The sequence below is a fragment of the Atta cephalotes genome (genome assembly GCF_000143395.1).
Source record: "Atta cephalotes unplaced genomic scaffold scaffold00058, whole genome shotgun sequence".
Taxonomy (NCBI): Eukaryota; Metazoa; Arthropoda; class Insecta; order Hymenoptera; family Formicidae; genus Atta; species Atta cephalotes.
Window position 1 is genome coordinate 147341 of NW_012130122.1, and position 11019 is coordinate 158359.

Sequence of the window (11019 nt, forward strand, 5' to 3'; positions counted from 1 at the left end):
AGAGAGAGAGAGAAAGAGAGGGGAAGGGAGGAGGGGAAGTCGACAGAGAAGGAGAATAAGTGTGCGAGAGAAAGGGTACGGAGCAAAGAAAGAGGGAGAGGGAGAGGAAAAAAAAACGAGAGGAGAGAGACGAGCGGATCGTCTCTCCAAGCGAATCGCCGGCAAAGGGGCGAGTATCTCTCGCGCGCGTCTCGCGAGTGCATCGCGTTTGGATTTTCGCGTTTCACGTTGCATTTGAATAACAGCGAAAAAAGTATAAAGAAAAAACAAAAAAAAGGAACTGTCTTCAATCGAATCCAAGGGAAATCGTTTACTCCGAAGTTCCTAAAGGTACCTCTGAGAACTGTTGTCAATTGTAGATTCGGAGTGAAGTCATTCTTTATTATATATATTATCGATTTCGTTATCGATTGACAGCCCTTCAATTCACGTTACTGTGATTGCCGAATCCGGCCGAGGCGAGGAACATATAACACAATAAAATTCATCGCGTTCGTCGACCGCGAGACTCGCCGGTTGGTGTGAGTCACCCTCGCCCGACCCGGTTTTGTTATCGAGGTGAACGTAGCAAATGTTAATCGAAGCGAGAAAGGTCTCCTGCCGGAGATCGAGCGTGCGAGTCGATCGATCGCGTCTCCGTTGACGCGTCGTGCAACGATTTACGATATTGCGCCTGCGACGCGAGAAGTGGTTGCGAATTGCGTTATTTTTTAATTACGATGCTTGAATGGTAAGCACAATCACGCTAGCCGGCGTGGATTTCTCTTTCAGCTTTGCGCCGGGAAAGAATTCTGAACCGAAATGGGATTTTGAGCGAGAGATGTAGAGAAGAAAAGAGCAAAAGAAAAATCTCTTTGAATTTGAGAGAAGAATCTGAAAGAATCTCTTATCTCGATGAGAGAAGTTCGAGCGAACAGGATTTCTCGAGAGTGATTTCACTTGAGAGAGAAAGAGAGGGAGGAAGAGAAAGAAAGGGAGAGAGAGAAAGAGCACTTGTTTAGTATTCTAGGACTGTCCTCTAAAAACGAATAAATTGAAATAAAAGTGATATAAAGAATAAAGAAGATTTATAACACAATTTAAAAAAATTAATTACAGAGAAGAAAGAAAGTAATATATGTATAAACTCGAGGAATTTAGCGAAAATAAAATCAAATAAAATAAAAATACAAAAAATATGAGATAAGTACAGATGACGAGAATTGAAGTATCGCAAGTTGCATAGCTAAGTTTTATCTCGCCTTTGTAAGAGAGAGAGAGAGAGAGAGAGGGGGGAGGGGAGATAGAAAGAGAGAAAGATCGCTGCTTTCCTGAGTCGAGTTCAAGAACAAGAAAGGGAGCGGGTTGAGAAAGAGCGGGGATAGAGGGGTCATAAAAGCGGTCATGCAATGCGGGAATGATGACGAAAACTATATGCTCACTGTTGCGTCGCTATACAATTTTTATACGGTTCTCGAACAAGGTCGTGCGCGAGTGGAATGACCGTGATTTAAACTCGTGAATTATCGCGCCCGCGTGCGTGCGTGCGTGCGTGCGTGCACGCGCACGCGTACGTGTCCGCGCCCGGTTCGACCGGGCGGACAAGCGAGCGGCGACAGCGAGGGAAGGAACCCGTTCGTTGTCTTTTCTTCCGATCCGACAAATGCCAGCTGCCCTCCGGTCCGCTTCGGTACGACTCGTCACACGGACCTTCTGCGCTCACGAACGTGATCACCTCTGAGCGTCCCACGAGTGACACGCAGGTATGTATAAATAGAAATTGAAATGTACGAACACGTACCTACATACATAAGCGAACGGTGAGAGTGACTCTCGGCTAGTCGTAGCATTGCGCGACTCGACCTCTCCAAGAAATGACGCAAGAGAGAACAGTCATTCTCTTTTTTTTTTTCTCTCTATAGAAAAACCGTGCGTCAGAAAGCAGTAGAAATTATTAACAATAATTTTTTATGCATTTTACTCCGACTATTCCAGAACCATATAATAAATTTTTTGCAGACGAGGAGCTTCATTGATTATAAATTATCCTCTTTTCGATGAAATCGTGCACCTCCTACGCTTTGTGCTGATCAGTTTTTTCAGTTTTTATTTAAAAATAGAATTTAATAGTATACGAAGTAACGATATTAATAAAATAATTCGTACAGCATAGAAGCTTGCAATAATATTGCTGCAATATTTGTAATATTATATTGTAATATTGCTGGAATGATCTCTCCTACAAGAAGCTACTCATCTTCTTTAACTCTTCATTCGCGAATATTCAGAACATAGAAATTTATTAAATAATGAATGCTATTTATATTACACACTAATACATTTAGCGCTAATTGTTTCATAATTAAAAAAAATATTTTTGTGTTTATCTTTATTTAAAGGATGTATAGAATATTATCACAATCTTTATTTAATTATAAATTACCAAAGAGAACAAAGAAAAGAGATTTAATATTGGAGCAGAAACAGCCCATGTGAATAATTACGTTTAAAAAAATACAACGTTCACTCAAATGTCGAATCCGAGACTACGTCTGTATTATTTTTTCCCAATTGCTAAATGAATGGCGATTATGAATTTCTTTCGGTCTTGAAATATTTTTATTTTTATGATATTCAATTTCCATAATATTTAGTATAATATACGTTTCTTTCAAAGCGACTTGTGAGGATTTCGATTATTTACAATAAAGGTATTGTGATAAAAAATTGCAAAAGTTATGACGTGCGTTCTTCCAAAGGGAAGAGAAAAAAATATCAAATTACGCACGCTTAAAAAGGAAATTGAATTTCCTGAGTTGCGTTTATACATACTTTTAACAACCAGATGTGTGCGCCAGTAAAGACGCTCGGAAGTGGTTGACCTTCGAGTGCCGTCTCGATGATCCTAAAGACTGATGAAATCCAACGCAGCACATCTTTAAATTTTCACAGAGGCAACACACAATCTTTCGTCTAAATTTTAATTGTCCTTGTTGAGATTTAGATTCTAAAACCCTCCTTCCGGATAATAAATCCATGTTTGCTCTACATTTGCTCTCAAACGAAAATCAAATTCGTATCAACTTTCAAGTATTTTGGATCTAGAAATTATTCATACATATGTTGATTATTTTGGATGTATTATATCTATTGGATTGGCCGATTTTGAAGGAAAATTGAAACGCAGAAGATTTAAAGTTTAGTATACATTTATTAAATTTAAATTTTTTGCGGCACGAACTTTCCGGACAATCCAATATTTTACAAATACATTAATATTTATACTTTAAATAAACTATATACATGTGAAAGTTGTGTTTGTTAACAATCTATTTCTTAGTTTTTTTGAATAACATATTTTTATTAAATTTCACTTTATTTGATATTATTTTTATCGTTATAAATTTAAATAAAAAGGAACAAAGTATTTGTATTAAAAAATTGAGAATTTTATCCTTATTTTGTAATACATTTCCATATATTTCTATTGAAGAACAGATTTAAAAAATAGTTAAAGAAAATTAAATTTAGGCTCTCAAGAATAAATCAAAGAATGTGTGAAATACCAATTTGAGCCGGGCACCAGTTATGTATGTGCGAATTTATTTTATTGAAGGTATACATAAATGTCTTTAATATAAACATTTCGATCTTCAGTTGTGGATCCACTTCAGTACAAATTCATAATAAAATATCGTGTTACAATGATATAATGTGGTCAATTTCTCATACATCCGATTTCATGATCAATTAGATAAAATACATTAATTACAAGAGCGGGCTATAAACTTCTTTTTTTTTAATAAATTAATTATAATTAATTCTTAAAGTCTATTATTATTTATTTTTACTTACATTTGCGATTACCAAAATGCAGCGAACCATAATCATTAAGTTCATATACTATCATTAGATTTGCAGATTTCCTATGTATTAAAATTATTTGAATTTATTTGAATTAAATTAAAATTATTTGAAACGTTTATATTGAAGACATTTATGTATACCTCCAATAAATTCGTACATGTATAACTGCCCGGTTCAAATTGACATTTCACATTTCACATTCTTTAAAAAAATAATATTTCTTATGTTGAAATAAGTCCTGATCCAGATAGTACAGTAACTAAATTTTTTATTATTTTTAAATGCGATTTAAAATAAACTGTAATGTCTTAATAACTTCTTCATTATTTTGAAAATATGTGTAATATTGGATTGTCCGGAAAGTTCGTGCTGACTAACCTATATAATTTAATAAATGTATACTAAAATTTAAATTTTCTGCGTTTCAATTTTCCTTCAACATCGGCACGAACTTTTCGGACAACCCAATTCTTAAATTTATGTTGATGTTGGATTGGATTTTTAAAGAAGATTAATTTTAACATCATATCTCTTATTTTGCTAACATTGCATTTCATACTTTGTATCTCATAAATTTATTTATGTATTTTTGTGATGCTCCTAATAGCAATTTTCTTAATTACCACAATGAGCGCAATTACTCGCGAAAGTAGCGAGTTATGGAATTGAAAATGCAGCAGGTAATACTTTGTTTATCATTTCGTTATTGCACGTATTTTCAATGTTTACGATTGCGATCCAACTGCGTGCACTATTTGTTCAATGTACCGAAACTAAATATTTGAATCGTAACGGTCAAAAGTTCTGCAATCGTTATCGAAATTGCCGTCACGACTGCTTTGTTTATGAACTCTTCGCGTTTTCGTTCTTTGTCAGACCTTATCGAAAGAATGTAATTTCCCGAGGAATAACGAAACTCCGTCATAAAGCTTTTATGATTATTTAATGTTAAGCTATGTATTCTGGATTCGTCTTATCTCAAGGTTGAGTTTATATTCTCTCTTCTAAATTTAAAATAATCATTTTTATTTTACGGTAAAAATGAAAATTTTAGAAATTATAAGAAGTTATAAGAGTGACAATAAAACTCTGTCATTTATAGTATTTATATTCACACATTTTAATTGTTTTTTTAGAATAACGATAATGGATTTATCAGAAATTAATGTAAAATATTTTGAAATTCTCAACATATTTTTATTACTAATGTAGACATGATCGCGCTTATAAATTTTTATGAAGGCACAGATGATGGATTAAAAAATTAAATTATTTTGCATATGTAGCTATATTAGTAATTTATTTTCAAGCTTCATTTTTTATGAATTAAAAAATATATTTTAAGCAATAAACATCAAATATATTCTTTTAATAATCAATAAACTTACAAAATTTTTTTAAATATGAATATTTTCATGAAAAATATAGGATAAAAATGTTTTTTTCGTTAAAAATCTTTCTGACGATTGTCAAGTCTATTTTAAAAATTAGAAAAAGTCAAGTAAGTTAAATTGAGATTAAAGTTAATCTTACGTTGGTGGAACTGATCTATTAATCTTTCTAGATCTATTAATCTTTCTGCTCTCTAAGTTTTTTCTTCTCAAATATACTTACATAAAAGATTTTTTGATGTCAGGTAGATGCAGATAACATTCTATTGATGTAGGCCATAACCACGGGTGCCACCTTTTGACTGTTCTACTAGAAATGAACGGTTTCCTTGCTAGAGATCTCACTATCCGGAGATTTGATTGTTACATTAAAATTGATATTTTCTCGTAGCTCTTTCTGTTAAAAAAATTTCTTTTGCAAAAAATCGAAGCACGAATTTAAAAAAAGATCATCAAAATTTAAGAGTGATTAGTCCAAAATTTATTTCATCTGCCGGAAAATCGGAAATTCATTCAAAAAGCCGGAGCCTCCGGCCGAAAACCAGAGAAATAGCAATCGTATTCATAACATTCCATGTCAATGATTCATACACCAAAAGTATTATCCATGCCGTACAGTCGAATGATTTCTCTGAAACGTTCCATAACTTTGTTATTTCTTTCCTAAATTCGAAATGGAAATTTAGAAATATATTTTTCGATAAGTGTATAACTTTTAAGTAACAAAAATAAATCAATTTTTTTATCTATCATTCTGGTATGCTTCTTTAATGCAAGATAGATTTATCAAGATAGATTTTTACATTTCATAAGATATATAGAAGCTTAAGAGGAAAAATACAGCTTTCAAATAGATGAAAGATCGAATAAATGCAAACTGTTTAATTGTTAAGTGGCCGTAATTATCATTTGATTCCCTACAATAGAATTTTTGTTCATGAAAATATTACAAGCAATAAGTAGAAAATATTAATGAAATTATTGAGAAAAATTATAAATATGTGTAATTTTCAAGTTATATTATTACAATGATTAAAAGTTACCCATATTTATTATCAAGACATATTTCAACATTTCATAAGATAATGCTCAAGAATAAAAACAAGATGATTTCTGAATAAATTATTATTTATATAAATTACACTATTTAAACGGTTGTCATTTAATTTTTTATAAAAAATTTTTTGTTCGTGAAAAAAATTAATTTATTATAGATATATGGATATGACTTCCAAGTCATATATTATTATAATAATTAAAAATTACCTACATTTATTATATATTTCGCGAGATATATTTTTTACATTTCATGAGATAATCAAGAATAAGAATACGGCTTCTATAAACAAACAATATAAGCTGCACTATTTAATTCTTAAACGGTTGTAATCGTCATAATTCTCTATTATAATAAAATTTGTTAGTCATGAAAAAATCACAAGCAGTAAATGGAAAATGATGATGAAATTATTCTGATTAAAAAATTATCACATAAAATACAATACATACAATGGATGTGTAACTTTTAAGTTATTTGGCGTTATAAATTAAAAGCCACCTGCATTTATTATCGCAACCTTGAACTAATCAGTAATGATGCATTTTTAACGACGTAATTACGTATCGGCGTAGTTCGATGAAGAGGCGTTGCCTCTTTGAACAAAGAGACGACTCTGAGGCTTTATTCGTGACACGAAATCATCAACAGTTGTTGTGTGCAGCACTTGTTATCCGAGTCGCGTGTTAAAGTGTAATGTCGATATTTTTACATTCAGTCGATTGTAAAACGTGCCCGAGTGCGACAATCAAGGCTACAAAATGACTCCATATAAGACCGAGCGCATCGTAAAGTAAGCAATTTTCAATGTTTTTCTAAATTACACCGAGTGGCGTGAATAGCGACGTCTCACGAGATAGCATTTCTGAAATTGAAATAGCGATGAATGACGATAATGAGAAGCCTGAAATGCACGAGGATGCGGAAAAGGCGCGCTAGGAAGCGATCCAGTGCGACGCGAGCGCATTCTTGAAACGTGGGAGCGACTCCCGGCGTGCTGCAATAAAAAGCTATACAGGGTGTCTCCGGCGTTATATACCTACTTTCCCTAAGCTACATTGGGAGATGCGCTGCGAAAGTACATGGAAAGGACGATTCTAAAATTTAGCCAGAATCTTAAATATAATGAGTATTAATGAATAATTTTGCAATATTGATATTTTATCTTAAATAATTATTTTAACAGCTTAACAAAATTATTTTCAGATTTGTATCTAGATAATTTTTAGATACTTCAGCAAAATCGTCCTCTCCAGTCTTTGCCAAATGAATACCTTTCGAATTTGAAAATATTAATAAATTTACTCCAGTGAAAGAATTCTCATAATATTTCATAATAATATTATTAAAAATCTAAATATAAATATCTAAATAATCTAAATAAAAAAATAAATATTTTTAAAAATCTTTCATATTTTAAATTTATAAAGATTCCTTAAAAATACCTCTTAAACTCTTTTAAATTATATATTTTCTTTGGAAATTATAAAATGAGAAATCTTAGAATATTTTAGAATTTATATAAAGAATATTCCAGGAGAAAATATAGATTTTTTTCAACTGAAAAATTTCAGCTTCTAAAAAATATTCTGAAAAACTATGTAACGAATTTAAAGAAAAGGTTTTCAGAATTTAAAGGAAAGTAATTGTAGCAAGAATTAAAGTCCATAGATTAATGAATATCGCGTGATGATAGATGAACGTGTAACCGAGATGTGAAAGCTATTCTATCAATTTTTCATGTCTTTCATCTTCCCTCTTTCAGCTGTCGAACTATCAATTGAGACTCCCTGTTGAAATGAAATTTAATGATCCAGTGATTTTCACTCGCGGAAGAAAGTGTGACCTTCGACACACCCTTTACACGCCGACGTTAGCGCGTGTCGGGCGTATGTGACACGCCTTGCTCTCCCGCGTGGCGCGATTAAAAGTTCAACGAACGGCGCGCGATTCGCGGTATAGTTCTCTCTCTTCATTGATCACTGCGTGACGATGAGACGATTGATGAGTCACGAAGTGCAGTGCGTGGAGCGGCGGTGGTACTTCGGAAAGTCGATCCCGCGTGGAGACGAGGCCCACTGAGGATTGCGTTAATTACCGTCGAGAAAGTACCGTTCGCGCTATATGTATTCGCACGCGAAGCGTAAAGCGTGTGCGTTATTCGCATTGCTCGCCGCCGATTCCGTCGACATTCTTTCTTTCCCAACGGGACTTTTCTAAGAGACGGTCGAGTTGGAGATCCGACCGATTCGCTTCACTCTCAGCTATTAGACGCTACTGTTAGTGGACTTTCGCGGATAGGTGTAAAACTATAATTCATACGGTGAAAGTCTGCTACGTGCGGATCTACTTTTTTATTTGGAGATAACAAGGGTCTTCATCTTTCTACATTTCCGATGACGGTGTTTGTTATATTTGTGCAATGTAAAACGATGCAAATTTGTGACCTTTACTTTTAATGTGTCACATTAATATAAATTCTTTTTAATTGCGAAGAACAAGAACAGTATTGATTGGAAAATTAAAACTATTATAATTATTACTAATGTCTGGAATTTAATTTTTAACGTTGGACGATTACTCGCTAATTTTACAAGTTTTTTTTCTTCGCGTGACACGTTTTTAATTCTATTAGCCGTAGAGTTCTACTCGTAATTGATTAATGTTGCAACTTGTGATTATTAAGCCTGTAAGTAATACAGGAAAATAATTCTTGATTTGCGCCATTAACACGTTTATAATATTCCAAGTATTATAACGTTAGTTATTGTTTAGTATTATGAATCTCATAGTCCCGCGAAACAAAGATTCTGCTATTGTTTTTAAGCGGGATGTCTTGCGTGCGTGCTTTTCAATTTCTCACCGGCTAACAAGAGCGATTTTTCTTAATTTACGTGTAGAAATTATGATTATATTTAACCTTCCGGTAGTCGCACCTTTTCGCATCTGACGAGCGCGATGTACACAACGATCTGTCATCAAGGTGGTACGTTTATTTCGTTTTTTTTTATAACATTACATAACGAGAAAATTTTTTCGATGAACCACGGTCTCGTTAAAGCTGTGAATATGGAAAAATATGATATAAATATTTGAAATAAAATTCGATAAAAAGTATAAAAACAGCAGTTTGAGATTCTTTAGAATTTAGAGACAAGTTGGAATTTCATACTGAAAAAAAGTCTACTAAATTTTATTCCTTTTATAATAGTACTAAGTAAATATTTATTACTTACATAAATATTTACTCAATAAAAAGTCAAATTAATAATTTTTGTATTAAATAAATATATGTTTGCCTTAAATATTTATTTAAAACTATTCGAACAAATATTTATTAAAACTTAGTTGTTTTAATATTTCAGTTATGTCATGATTTATATTTTTCATTAAGGCTCTTGTCCACTATACTATCTCAGAGTTTGAAGTCAAAAGCGAGGAAACATATTTCTATAATAAAAATTCTTGCAAACTATATTTAAATAGAAACATTTTTCAATAAAACAACACTTGCAACAGATAGAATAAACTGTTTAAAATATACCAAAATTTATTATTTTGGGGACAAATTAAATCACATTTATTTCTAGATATTATTAATTTGACATTTTGTCATAGCTGTGAACACAGCTTATTTTGTTTGTGGTTATGTATAATTCATTTCCGGACGTATGAATATTCATTAATTAATATAACAAAAGGAGAATTTTCGTTTTTACAAACCGATTCTATTGATTGTAAATGAATTGTGCATTAAAACGTATTTTCATATTAATATATTATTCGCGTACTATGTTCTTGCTTCTGACGTCATAATTTAAGACAATAAAAGAATGTAACAAGAACTTTAAATCAACAATAAAACATCTAATTTTTAATTAAAACTAACGGGTGTTCTAGTTCGTTAAGTTTCATTAAAAATGAGGGAAAGATCTTCTTGTACTTGGAATTGAAGGCGCTTTCTTTTCGAAGTATATACGCGAATTAATTTCCTCACTGTTATTCCGGAGCGTCTTAGCACTTACATAGAGAGTAGACAAGCAGCAGCAACTGTTGTTAATTCGGTTGAACGTGAGCGGAATGACAGAGAGCCGTCGGCCGAGTAATTGTATACAATTACATCATTTGTTTGCTTTCTGGCCGGCCGCAGGTCGTGAGAACGAGGTCTAACTGAGCGTTTAACGGCAACGAATAAATTTGTGTGCACGTCAAGTGAACTCATAACGCCCATATGTATACACATGCATTGATGGTAATTAATCAGTTCGAGTCGACAGCTGAAATGGCCGGTCTCGTGGATTCATCGTTTCTTCAGGCTATTTATTGGATTATTTATAGTTTATTTATGTTTCTATTCGCGGACGTTCGAATGCCGGATATAGTGATGCTAATTAGCTTGTTAATTTCTCGGAATTATTAACTCGTAGCGCATGAATGTTAATTAACTGGAGAACCAGGGAAAATTAATCTTGTCAAAAAAATGGCACGTATGCAATCAGAAATATATTAAGATTATTATGAACTTATAACATCGCTGAATGCTAACGAATTGGTGATTATTCAACCGATATGTATATATATATAAAACCGATATATATATATATATATATATATATATATATATATATATATATATATATATAGTATTAGTTCGTGTACGTAGTCGTACTTACTTAATTACGTACGTACTAGTATAGTATATTATTACGTACGTAAGTAAACGTA